Here is a 12,903-nt window from a genome sequence, read left to right as displayed (position 1 = left end):
GCTCACCATAGCCTCCACCTTCTAGGTTCAAGCGATTCTCCTGCCTCAGCCTCCCAAGTAGCCAGGATTACAGGTGCCCATCCCCACACCCAGCTAATTTTTTGTATTTTTAGTAGAGACGGGATTTCACCATGTTGTCCAAGCTGGTCTTGAACCCCTGACCTCAGGCGATCCACCAGCCTCGGCCTCCCAAAGTGCTAGGATTAGAGGCTTAAGCCACCACGCCCAGCCTCAAATTAGTCTTTTGTCCATTCAACCTAGAAGTTTTCCGCTCCTATAAATTAGGTAGGAATGCAGTAGGCTTCCTATCAATTTCACTTCTAGGAACTATGATTAATTAGCCAATGCCACAGCCCTACACAATTCAGACTATTCTGATTGCTGCTTTGCCTCTGCTGTCTATTATGGTAGCTACGCCCACCTTCGATGGTTGAGTGCTGCCACTTGGCCCCTGCCCCCTCAGGATCCAATTACTCCTGTTGTATTTAAATTTTGTAGTTGAGTGACTGTAGTTCCCACTGTTAGATCTGACATACAGAGAAGAGCAATGACAGGGTCCTTCAGAGATGCAGGTGTTGCCCTCACAAATCTATTTCACAAGACATTGGTCAAGTGTATATCTTCTAGACCCTCCCAGCTGGGATGAGTAGGTCTAAATTGACTAATCCACTCCACCATCCCAATTTCCCTAAGCCTTTGGATCCCTTCCTCTACATTAATCCAAGGGAGATCAGGCATTTCCAGCTCATTCACAGTGGGCCCTCTTTTAATGCATCTTTCAGCTAACCAAGCAAATGAACCATTAGAACCCTTTTTAACTCCTCGAGCTCCAACATTAAATGCAGAGTCCCTACTTAGTGGGCCCAAATCAATAAATTCAGCCTGATTCAACTCTACTTTCCTTCCACCATTATCTCACCCCTAATATCCATTCCCATGCCTGTTCTCCAGATTTCTGTTTACATAAATTAGAAAACTCAAGCAGTTCTTTTTGAGTATAGCACACCTCCTCATGGGTCACACTCTCAACCTCACCCTATAGGGGCCTGCTGGGACTTTAGTCTAGTTATAGGTCTAGAAGCAAACTCGGGTGTTGAGGGTGGCTCCTGAGGAGAATCAACTTTATCTTGCCTGGCAACTGCCTCAGGGGAGGCCATCACTGTTGCCTTAGGCAGTGCAGGGTTCATTTCCTTAGACAAAGGTGGAAAGGCTGATGGCAGCCTGGGTCAGGGAGGGGATGTTGCCACTACTGGGAATGGGGAAGCTGTTTCTTCTGGCAAAAAAGGTTCATCATAGTTTACAAACTCAGTGTCCCCAGCTTCATCAGGGGCCTCCCACACATCCCCATTCCAAGTTGCAGGGTGTAGGGAGACCCCCTGAAACTATTGCTATGGAATAAAAGGTGAAATGCTCCTGATTATTGTAAATACAAAACTGCATGCAGGATTGTGTAATGCCAGGTTGGACTGCCAGAATGAGCCAACAGCGCGTGATGTGCTTCGCCCTGCAGAGAGCCTATGAATGGACATGCAGTCAGGGAGGTTTCACATCACCAAGATTCCTATCCCAGAAAAGCAGATGTTCATAGCTCTGGGAATGGAATGCAACCCTTGTGGAGAGCCTATAAACGGACGCACGGGGGGCACCTGTCCATATGGATAAGATAGGGCTATAAACGCCCTCATCTTGCCATGGCTCTTCTAGCACTCTTTAGGGTTAAAGCATACTCCCTTCTGAGAATTTCTGGTCTAACCGGTTGTCTAGCTTCATGTCCTGTTTCTATGGATTATTTGTAACCAGCTTTTGCTGCAACTGTTACTGCTGATTAATATCTTGCTAATCATAGGTTATGGAAAGACTGTGTTTCTGTTGTAAGGATCTGTTAGAAATTACTGATGCACACACGGTATTGTAAATTCTTATCCCTATATACTGTACTTCTGCATACAGATGTTATGTTAAAGAATTACTTCATCCCCATGTGACCATCTCACTTCATAATCAAATGACCCTAAATCCCTCACTAACCTACCCCCGCCCTCACTAAACTTAATAATAAATGCTGGTATATCCAGTGCATTGTTGGCACCACGGGACCAGAAGGCGGTGACACCCCTGGACCCAGCTTTCACTATCTTGTGTGTGTCTATTATTTCTCAACCTGCCGATCCACCTGGGAAGAAGGAGTGAGCCCTGTTGCATTGCGGGCTGCTGGCCAGATCCTGCAATAGCAGGGTACCATTCTTTTCCAATCAATGCCCTCACTTGGATCTGTAGACACCTGTCTACTTGGACAGTAGACACCTGATGAGGCTGTGCATGCATCTTTCAATGCAGGTCAGCCACTCACATGATAAGAGCTTGTGTCTGTTTTTTCACAATTTCAGCTCTTTCTCTACAGGAGCTAAGACTCTCATTCGGGGCAATCTTAGCAGATTTGAGGCTCAGTATCTGCCTCTGAAGCTGGAACACAGAATCCCTGAGTTTATCATTTTCTTCCATCACTTCATCCACCGAACTTAGGAGCAACCAACCAGCTTCATTATGTTCCTTGGTTCTCCACATGTGGTCAAAGGTATTACATATGGAGTCACCAAACTCCTTGCCTCTCATAAGCAGTGAATCAGGAGTGTAAAATGCACTTATTTTGCATAGCTCTCTAAATAGTTCACACCAAGACTGTGGGAGTTCAGTCAGGGTGGTGGGAAAAATTATAAAGATAGTTGTAGAAAATAGTCACAAACCTTCTTGGAAGCCCCGGGTGGGGTTGCATAGCTTCAGTAACAGATTTGGCTGAAGGCAGCCTAATCCTCTTTACCTTTAGTTCATAGCAAAAAAGCAAACAACAAGGAAATGTGGGGAATTTATCTAAATAGCTTGTTTACTCATGTGGTCCTAAGACCAACCTTTGATCAACCACGGGTGTATAATTGCTCTCTACTCGGGGGGTCAGCAATGTCAATTACCCTCTAGTGGTATTTACTCAAGACCTTTGTCATTTAATCTGTACTAAATAAATGTGAACTTCACTGGCTTATTGAGGCAATGCCCCAGACTCAGAGCAGAGCTCCTTAGCTGGACTGACAGGCAAAAATATCGGTGTCAGTGTACATCTGTCATCCATTGCTGGGTCAGGGTCTGCAGGTCAGACCCCTCTACAAAACTATCAGTGTTCTCCATACTATTAGAAGTAGAGTCCTGGCTGGGCATGGTGGCTCACGCCTGTAATCCCAGCACCTTGGGAGGCCAAGGCAGGTGGATCACCTAAAGTCAGGGGTTCAAGACCAGCCTGGCTAACATGGTGAGACATCGTCTCTACTAAAAATACAAAAAGTAGCTGGGGTTGGTGGTGGACACCTGTAATCCCAGCTACTTGGGAGGCTGAAGCAGGAGAACTGCTTGAACCCGGGAGGTAGAGGTTGCAGTGAGCTGAGATCATGCCATTGTACTCCAGCCTGGGCGACACAGTGAGACTCTATCTCAAATAAATAAATAAATAAATAAATAAATAAATAAGAGAGTCCTTAGCATTTTTGGGTCTAATCATATTAAGTAGCCAACTCCAGAAACCCCAAAACCAACGAAAGAACTCCATCCTTAATATTCTGTTCCTCTAGAACCACTCCTGGTACCAAAATCTGTATTAGTCAGGGTTCCCTAGAGGGATAGAACTAACAGGAGAGATATATATATATATGAAGGGGAATTTTTAAGTGCTAACTCATACAATCACAAGGTCCCACAATAGGTCATCTGCAAGCTGAGGAGCAAGGAAAGCCAGTCTGAGTCTCAAAACTGAAGAACTTGGAGTCTGACGTTCAAGGGCAGGAAGGGTCCAGCATGGGAGAAAGACATAGGCTGGGAGGCTAGGCCAGTCTCATCTCTTCACATTTTTCTGCCTACTTTATATTATGGCTGCACTGGCAGCAGATTAGATGGTGCCCACCCAGATTAAGGGTGGGTGTGCCTTTCCCAGCCCACTGACTCAAATGTTAATCTTTGGCAGCACCCTCACAGACACACCTAGGATCAATACTTTGCATCCTTCAATTCAATCAAGTTGACACTCAGTATTAACTATCACACCTCTGAATGACACAGCAATAAAACTCCATCTTAAGTAAATAAAGAAATAAAGCACCATCTTAGAATCAGAGAGACCAGGCCCTCATCAGACACTGAATCTATGGGTACCTTGATCTTGCCAGAGCCTCAATCTTGGACTTCCCAGCCTCCAGAACTATGATAAATACATTTCTATTGTTTATTAATAACCCAGGCCACTATTTTATTATAGCAGCATAAACAGACTAAGACAGAAATTGTACCAAGAAGGTGGGTATTTTCTATAACAAATACCCAAAAATGTGGAAGCAGTTTTGGAACTGAGTAATGAGCAGAGGCTGGAAGAGTTTGGAGGAGCAAGCTAAAAAAATCTCATATTGCTATGAATGGACCATTAAGGGCAATTCTAGTGGGGTTCTGCTATGGTATGAATATTTGTCCCCTCTAAAACTCATGTTGAAATTTAATCCCCAATGTGGCAGTGCTGTGAAATTTTAAGAGGTGATTGGCTCATGAGGGCTTTGCACTCATAAATAGATTCTTAATGGATGAATGGATTAATGGGTTAATAGGCTAATGGATTAATGGGTTATCATGGGAGTGGAACTGGTGGCTTTATAAGAAGAGGAAGCGAGACCTAATGTAATACACTTAGCCCTCCCACCATGTGAAGCCCTGCACTGCCTTGGGACTCTGCAGAAAATCCTCAGCAGGAAGAAGACCCTCACCAGATGGCGCCTCTCCATCTTGGACTTTTCAGACTATGTAACTGTAATAAATAAATTTTTTTCTTTATAAATTACCCAGTTTCAGGCATTTTGTTATAATAAGCAGGAAATGGACTAAGATAAACACAAAAGAAAGGGAGAGCTATAGAAAGGATTTCAGTCTTCTCAGAAGTTATCTAAATGGTTGTGATCAGAATGCTGGCAGAAATATAAAGAGTAAAGGCTATTCTGATAACGTCTTAGATGGAAATGAGGACTATATCATTGGAAGTTGGAGGAAAGGCCATCCTTGTTACAAAGTGGCAAAGAACTTCACTGAATTGTGTCCATACTCTGGGGCTTTGTGGAAGACAGAATTTAAGAACAGTGAACTAAGATATCTCATGGGAGAAATATCTAAGCAAAATATTGAACGGGCTGCATAGCATCTCTTTATTCTTCTAGTAAAGAGAGAAATGACTTAAAGATGGAATTCACAATTAAAAGGGAAGTAGAAAACCTCAGGGGCCCTTGGGATCTTAGTATTCACTGCCCTGCACCACCTCATCTCTGCTCCCCACATCAGTCACAGTGCTCCTTGGTTGTCCTAGCTGTGGTTCAAATGGGCCCAGATGTGCCTCAGATGGCCCTTCTGGAAGGTACAGGCTATAAGCTTTGGCAGAGTCCACATGGCGCTAACTCTGCAGGCACACAGAGCACTAGAGCCACGGAGGTATGCCTATCTCCACCTAGATTTCACAGGATGCATCAGAGAGCCTTGGGTGCCAGGCAGAGAACTGCATTGGGGTGGGGCTGCTGCAGAGGTCCCCTACTAGGGCAATGCCCAGTGGAGCCATGGGGTCAGGGTCACCACAGAGAACCCCACAGTACAGCAGTGTCTAGTGGAGCCATGGGAATGGGGTCACCCCTGAGACACCAAACCTGTAGACCCACCAACATGCAACTCTAGCCTGGGAGAGCCACAGGCACAAGACTCTAACCCTTAAGAACTGCCATGTGAGCTGTGCCCAGTAAGGCCATGAAGGCAGAGTCCCTGGAGCCTTGGTGATCCAACCCCAGCCCAGTGTATCTGAAAGGCAGGACATGGAGTTGAAGATTATTCTAAAGCCTCAAGATTTAATGCTGTTTGCCTTGTTGGGTTTTTGAGTTATTTGAGACCTGTTGTCCATTTCTTCTTTTCTGTTGCTCCCTTTTGAAACGGGAATGTCTATCCTATGCCTGCCCTACCTTTGTATATTGGAAGCACATAACTTGTTGGATGTCACAAGTTCACAGCTGGAGGAGGAATTTGTCTCAGGATGAATTGTGCCTAGAATCTTACCCATATCTGATTTAAATAATATATAGATGAGACTTTGGACTTAGACCTTAAGATTGATGCTGGAACAAGACATTTGTGGCTATGGGATGGAACTAATGTATTTTGTATGTGAGCAGGACATGAATTTTGGTAGACCATGGGTAGAATGCTACAGTTTGGATGTGTTCCCTCCAAAATTCATGTTGAAACTTAATTCCCCTTGTGGTGATACCAAGAGGTGGGGCCTTTGGAAAGTGATTAAATCATGAGGGCTCCACCCTCATGGATGAATTAGTGCCTTATAAAAGGGCTGGAAGAAACTAGCTTAGGCCTTTTTTGTCCTTTCTGTCCCTTTTTCCATGTGAGGACTCAGACTTTATCCCCTCTAGAGGATACAGTGACAAGGAAGCAGAGAGACAGGGCCCTCAACAGACACTGAACATGCTGGCACCTTGATCTTGGACTTACAGCTTCCAAAATTTGAGGAATAAAATTTCTGATCTTTATAAATTACCCAGTTTAAGGTATTTTGTTATAGCGCACAAATGGACTAAGGCATTCTAGTAACAGGAAAGGATGAAAAGATAGGGAGTTGTTCTGGACTCTAGTTTGTTTATCCAGTTCTAGGATGCCTGGTTGACCCAGCTGCTGTTCTTGAAAATCTGATCTAACTCCTAAGAAGACAAGGAGGGCCTCAGGGGATCAGAATAGTGGACTGCAGCAGGGAATTTACTGGAAATCAACATGGCTTTAGGCCTCTTACTTTTGGCCTTCAGAATCTAATCAACTTCATCTATGGATAAAATGTACAAATTTGACCATTTTGGGGGAAACTATCTTAATGCAAGATCACATCAATGATTGAAAATGATGATTTTATCTAGGCAGCGTGTATTTTGATTTCACTCATGGATAACTAAGAACTCTAAAAATGTTGGAATGAAACATGGAATAGCAGATGATTTGAGATTCTCCTTCCTACTACAAATTGAATGGGCAAAAAAGGCTTATAAAACCATAATAATATATGTGAATAATGAAACAAAGGAGAAATGGCTAAATAGTATACCCTTATTTATTTATACTGAAATTATGATTTTTATATCAAAGTAGCTATTTACTTATGTAGTCCTAGAGTTAAAAACAAAGACCCTCCTCTATCTCAGGCTCTTGGGTGATTTTACTGACCTCATTGCATATAGAGGCTTGATAATTAAGGCTTTCAATGTCTCCAGCCTAGTTCCAAATTGGAACATTCGAACAGGCTTATATAAACCAGAAATGGGATAACCACATACTTTACTGTCCAAGATATGATAGGTTTTAGAGAAAGTGGTCACTAACCAGGTGGCACATGAGGAAAAGTGGCATAAACTAGTGCCATCCCAGGCAAACCAATGTTTATGATTCTCCACATCTAGCTAGAGATAAATTCCTTCACCTATCTCAGCTTTTCACAGATATTTCCCAATTTCAGCCCTGTCCCACCCCCATGGCGCTAAGGTAGTATTGAGAGAGAAGTCCCTCTTTCACTTCTACCTTAGTTTTCCCCCTAATTCAAACAGGCTGGCTTTATCTTGTCTTTAAGAGATTTCTTTATTAGTAAAATTCAGCTCCACCTACATGTCCAACATCAATAAGTCAAATGACTATCAGAGTTACTTATATCATATCTGTCAACCAGGGACAAGATCAAAGACATTTGAAGACTAAAGACAAAATAGATTGTAGGTTACTGCCTGATGACTCTATTTAAAATGTGGTGGGATACTGTCTATGAAGTATTAATGGATTATCTTTCTTTGACACTTTCTCATCTTTTAGCACTTCCGCTCTTTAATTGCCTCAGGGAAGGGTTGTTACAGAAGAATGCAGATTTAAAAAGAGTCTCTTCCTAGCTTTTAAGTTTCAAAACCTAGGCCCTTAAGGAAACTGAAAAGACTTAGGGCAATTTTTTTTAAAAAAAAGAAGAAAAGATAGGATAAGAACCAGGTTTCAGGACTGAAGGGTGAAAGAAGAGTCAAGGTGATGCAAGGAGAGCTTCGATGCTTGGGGTCCTTGAGAAAAGGGCATCTTGGCTTCCTCACCCCATCCTTCAGGTTGAGTTGCGACCCAAGGGAGTCTGCAGAAACCCTGGCTAGGTTTAGGAGATCCAAGAACACAGATAACGTCCTGCAGGTGGCAAGACCCTGGAGAAGAACCGACATCTTAGACAGCTTTACCCACATATCAGGGCAGTACAGAAACCATGGAATCACTTCTATGTGTCCAAGAAGAGACAGAAATGAAGACCTGCCCCACGTATCATGGGAGCACCTGAGTGAGAAGCAGAACAATCGCTGCATTCCCAAGAGGGGGGTGCTGAACCTAAAGGAGCTTTATGAATGAGTTTGAGAGGTGACCTGAGGACAGCCCGAGTGGAACATGGCTGAGGACCCAATGAGGCAATAGTAGCCCCAAGGGATGTCAGCTTGGCCAGATGACACCAAAGACCTAATGTCCAGGCCCAACCTCAAACCCTGGCACTCCTAGAACATAGGTAAGCTCATGGGAAAATGGAAGGAAGACCCCAATTTCACTGAAATTGTGTTCCTGCCATCCAAGAGGAAGGCTCAAAACAGAATTTAAGTTGAGCTACAGAAAAAGAAGGACATTTATAGTTCTTCTACATCTGTGTTTGTGGATGAGATTTGAACCCAGTACACAGAGACAAGGACAAGCAGGATGACAGGATCATAGTGCAACCTACTGAAAAAGAACAGTGGGGAAAGAATATCCACCAGAACAGCTTTGAATCCAGACTCCTCCACTCACTCAGGGAATTCAAAAAGCTCCTCTGTGCCTCCATTCTTTTTAAAGCCACCTTAATACACTTACCAAGTCCTTCCAATTCCATTTCCTTGACACCCTCCCCTTCCTTTCATCTCCACTGTGCCACTGACTTAGCCCCGGCCCTTCTCATTCCTCTTTCGCACTAGCTTATTAATAATAATAATAACAACAGGTTAACATTTATTTGGGCCCCATTATGTGGGAGATATTGTGCTGTTTATTGTATTCTATTAACTCTTTTAATTGTCACATCAATCCTAAGAGGTAGGTAGTATTTTTATCCTCCTTTCACAGATGAGAAAACTGAGTCACAAAAAAAGTTAAATTGTCCATGACCATACTGCCAGAAAATGGTGAAGCCAGAAAACCTGGGCTGGGCTGTGCATCTCTGGAATTCATACTTTAAACCGCTATACTCTACTGCCTCTTTTTAGTTTCCTGACTCTTCCTGCATCCTGGGTCACTCCCTTCCACACTATTACCTAAATAATCCTTCTAAACCATAAGTCTGAACACAGCATAACTTTCATAAAATCCTTCAATGGCTCCCCATCACTTTTAGCCTAAAATTTAAACTTCTTGGAAAGGTGCAGAAGAGCAGGTGTGATTCACCTCCTGCCTACTTGTTCGGTCCTATTCCACAGGCATATTTTTCCCCCGGCAGTATAAAACTAGTGGCAGTTATTCTCCTGCCCTAAATGAATGGGTAGGACACTGCACAACACACACACACACACACACACACACACACACACACTCTCTCTCTCTCTCTCTCTCTCTCTCTCTCTTTCACTCCGATTCCCACTCATTACTTTTAAGAGTCCACTTAACGTTCATCCTGGTTTTAGAAGCAGTTTTTTTAGCACCCTATCCTAAAATATATTCTATTAAATTCTAATTAATAGCTTTCTTGTTTGATCAGGGTTTTTGGGTCTGTCTTCCTCACTACACTGTCAGCATCCTAAAGTCAGGGCTATATTTGAATACTGTTTGTTTGGGGCCTGAAACGTAGCAGGCACCTTGTAGAATTGCCAAATAAAATAATCGATCAAAATACCTTTCATGGGCCGGGCGCGGTGGCTCACGCCTGTATTCCCAGCACTTTGAGAGGCCGAGGCAGGTGGATCACGAGGTCAGGAGTTCAACACTAGCCTCTGGCCAAGATGGTGAAACCCCATCTCCACTAAAAATACAAATATTAGCCAGGTGTGGTGGCAGGTGCCTGTAATCCCAGCTACTCTGGAGGCTGAGGCAGGAGAATCACTTGAACCCAGGAGGTGGAGCTTGCAGTGAGCTAACACCACTGCACTCCAGCCTGGGTGAGAGCCAAACTCTGTCTCAAAAAAAAAAATCTTTCATATCTTTTTTGCCTGTTTCAACAATAATTTCATATTCATAAGTATAAATTGGCATCTGCTAAATGCCAGACAGTTTGATGTAGACTTTTTTTTTTTTGAAATGGAGTTTCACTCTTGTCGCCCAAGCTGGAGTGCAGTGGTGTTATCTCGGCTCACTGCAAACTCTGCCTCCTGGGTTCAAGTGATTCTCCTACCTCAGCCTCCCAAGTAGCTGGGATTATAGGTGCTTGCCACCATACCCGCCTAATTTTTGTATTTTTAGTAGAGTTGGGGTTTCACCACGTTGGCCAGGCTGATCTAGAACCCCCGACCTCAGGTGATCCACCTGCCTCAGCCTCCCAAAGTGCTGGGATTACAGATGTGAGCCACCACACCAGGACTTTTTTTTTTTTTTTTTTTTTGAGATAGGTTCTCACTCTGTCACCCAGGTTGCAGTGCAGTGGCGCCCACAGCTTACTGCAGCCTCGACCTCCACAGGGCTCAGGTGATCCTCCCACCTTAGCCTCCCAAGTAGCTGGAACTACAGGCATGCACCACTAGGCCCAGCTAATTTTTGTAGAGATGGGGTTTCATCGTATTGCCCAGGCTTGGTCTCACGCTCCTGGGCTCAAGTGATCTGCTCACCTTGGCCTCCTAAAGTGCTGGGATTACAGGCGTGAGCCACTATGCCCAGCCTATATAGACTTTTAAATGCAGTTCTCCTAGCAATATTGTAAGATACACATTATCATTCCAGTTTTAAAGATAAAGAAAACTAAAGCTGAGAGTGCGTGAGAATAAAACAAGATAATAAATTAACTTGCAGGGTTTTTTGAAAATGAAAGATAATATAAATAAGTACAAGTACTGAATCCCTAACACAGCAATAACTAACAGGTGATCCTTACAATTATTGATCAGTGATAAGTGCCAGGGTTTATTAGTGTCTCCTAACTATATGTCAGTTCTGGTCCAGGTGCACCACAGCTGCTCATAATTTTAAATCAATGACTTGTCTTCTTTTCCTAGAAGAAGACAATTACTTCCTTTCTTCAATGTTCGTTCTAATCCTTGGTGCAATCCCTCGATTCCCACAAAATCCATGCTTCTAATTTCTGGAGGTCATTTCACAAAATGAGATATAACTCTCCTCTGGGACTTCCTGACCCCACTTTGGGGAATACATTCTTACATTTTTCCCAGCATTGTAAAAGAATTTCCTTCCTGGCCTTAAGGAACTGAATGTTGCCCGTTTCTTGTCATTTTTAGAGTTGATGGGTTGCAGCCTTGCCTGAGCACAGTCAAGCTAGCACAGCTATTGAGGCCTGTGAAAGACCAGATGGTTCTACTCAAATGAACCAAGCAAGACTCCCTCAAACTCAATTTCATGTTCCAGCTTTTCTCAACTGTCACCTGGAAATGCTCATGCTCTCTGATGCCAATAAAGTACCATAAAATATTTGCTTCCCTCTGTGAGGTGGGGCTTCCATTGCCCAACACAAATAGGCAGTCCTTCCTAGGGTACTGGTCCCACCTATGCCCCACCTTGACTACACACTCCCCCTCCTGGCACTTACACGACTCCTTGGGGATTTCAGTTGTGAAGGATGAGACAGAGAGGAAAGCAGAGTGAAAAGAAAAGCCAGGAGGGGGTCCGAGACAAGTTCATACTTGCTCAGAAAAGAAGACCTAAATAATAGAGTAGGAATGGACTTTGGAGACCATCTAGTTCACTGGTGAGTAAACTTCTTTACATGTGGGCCAATTCAGGAAACATGAAAATGCTTACAGATGTGGCAGGAATGGATATTTGCAATTTAATGAACATTTTTTATGCCACATTTCCTCATACCCTACAACTGTCCTCTTTATTCAGGCGATGGATGGAACATGAAGCATGCATTGCCTCAAAGAAAAGCTAACACAACAGGCTGAAGATCATAATTCTCAGCTTAGGAATTTCAAAAGACTAGGCCTAGGCTTAACAATAATATTGTATCAAACTAAGCATTTTACATGCATTATCTTATTTAATCCTCACAATAATCATATTAGATGGTGTGATAGACAGAATAATGGCCCCCAGAGATATCCATATCCTAATTCCAAAACCTGTGAATATATTACCTTATATTGCAAAAGAAGTTTTGCAGGTGTGGTTAAATTAAGGAGCTTGAGTTGGGGAAACTTGCCTGCATTATCCAAGCTAGGTCCAATGTAATCACAAGAGAAGAGCCAGAGTGAGAAAAAGAGATATGATGACTGATGACGGCCTCAGAGTGTGCACAAATGCTCGATTTCAAGATGCTTTGCTACTGGCTTTGGAGGTGGAGAAAGGAATCACAAGCCAATGAATGCAGGTGGCCTCTAGAAGCTGGAAAAGGCGAATAAACAGATCCTCCTCTAGAGGCTTCAGAAGGAACAGTCTTACCAACATTGAGGACTCTGTGACTTCCCGAACTGTAAGATAAACTTGTGTTGTTTTAAGCCACCAGTTTTGTGGTAATTTGTTAGAGCAGCAATAGAAAACTGGCTGGGCATGGTGGCTCACACCTGTAATCCCAGCACTTTGGAAGGCCAAGGATCACCTGAGGTCAGGAGTTCGAAACCAGCCTGGCCAGTGAAACCCCGCCTTTACTAA

At 43.4% G+C, this 12,903-nt stretch overlaps 1 pseudogene; it reads left to right on the top strand.

The window, feature by feature from the left end:
* The first annotated feature begins 652 nt into the window (after positions 1 to 652).
* Positions 653 to 12,616, top strand: LOC134758902 (uncharacterized; annotated as a pseudogene).
* The last annotated feature ends 287 nt before the right edge of the window (positions 12,617 to 12,903 follow it).

The sequence above is a fragment of the Gorilla gorilla genome, chromosome 1, assembly GCF_029281585.2.
Source record: "Gorilla gorilla gorilla isolate KB3781 chromosome 1, NHGRI_mGorGor1-v2.1_pri, whole genome shotgun sequence".
Classification (NCBI taxonomy): Eukaryota; Metazoa; Chordata; class Mammalia; order Primates; family Hominidae; genus Gorilla; species Gorilla gorilla.
This window is presented reverse-complemented; position numbering and strand designations above follow the sequence as displayed.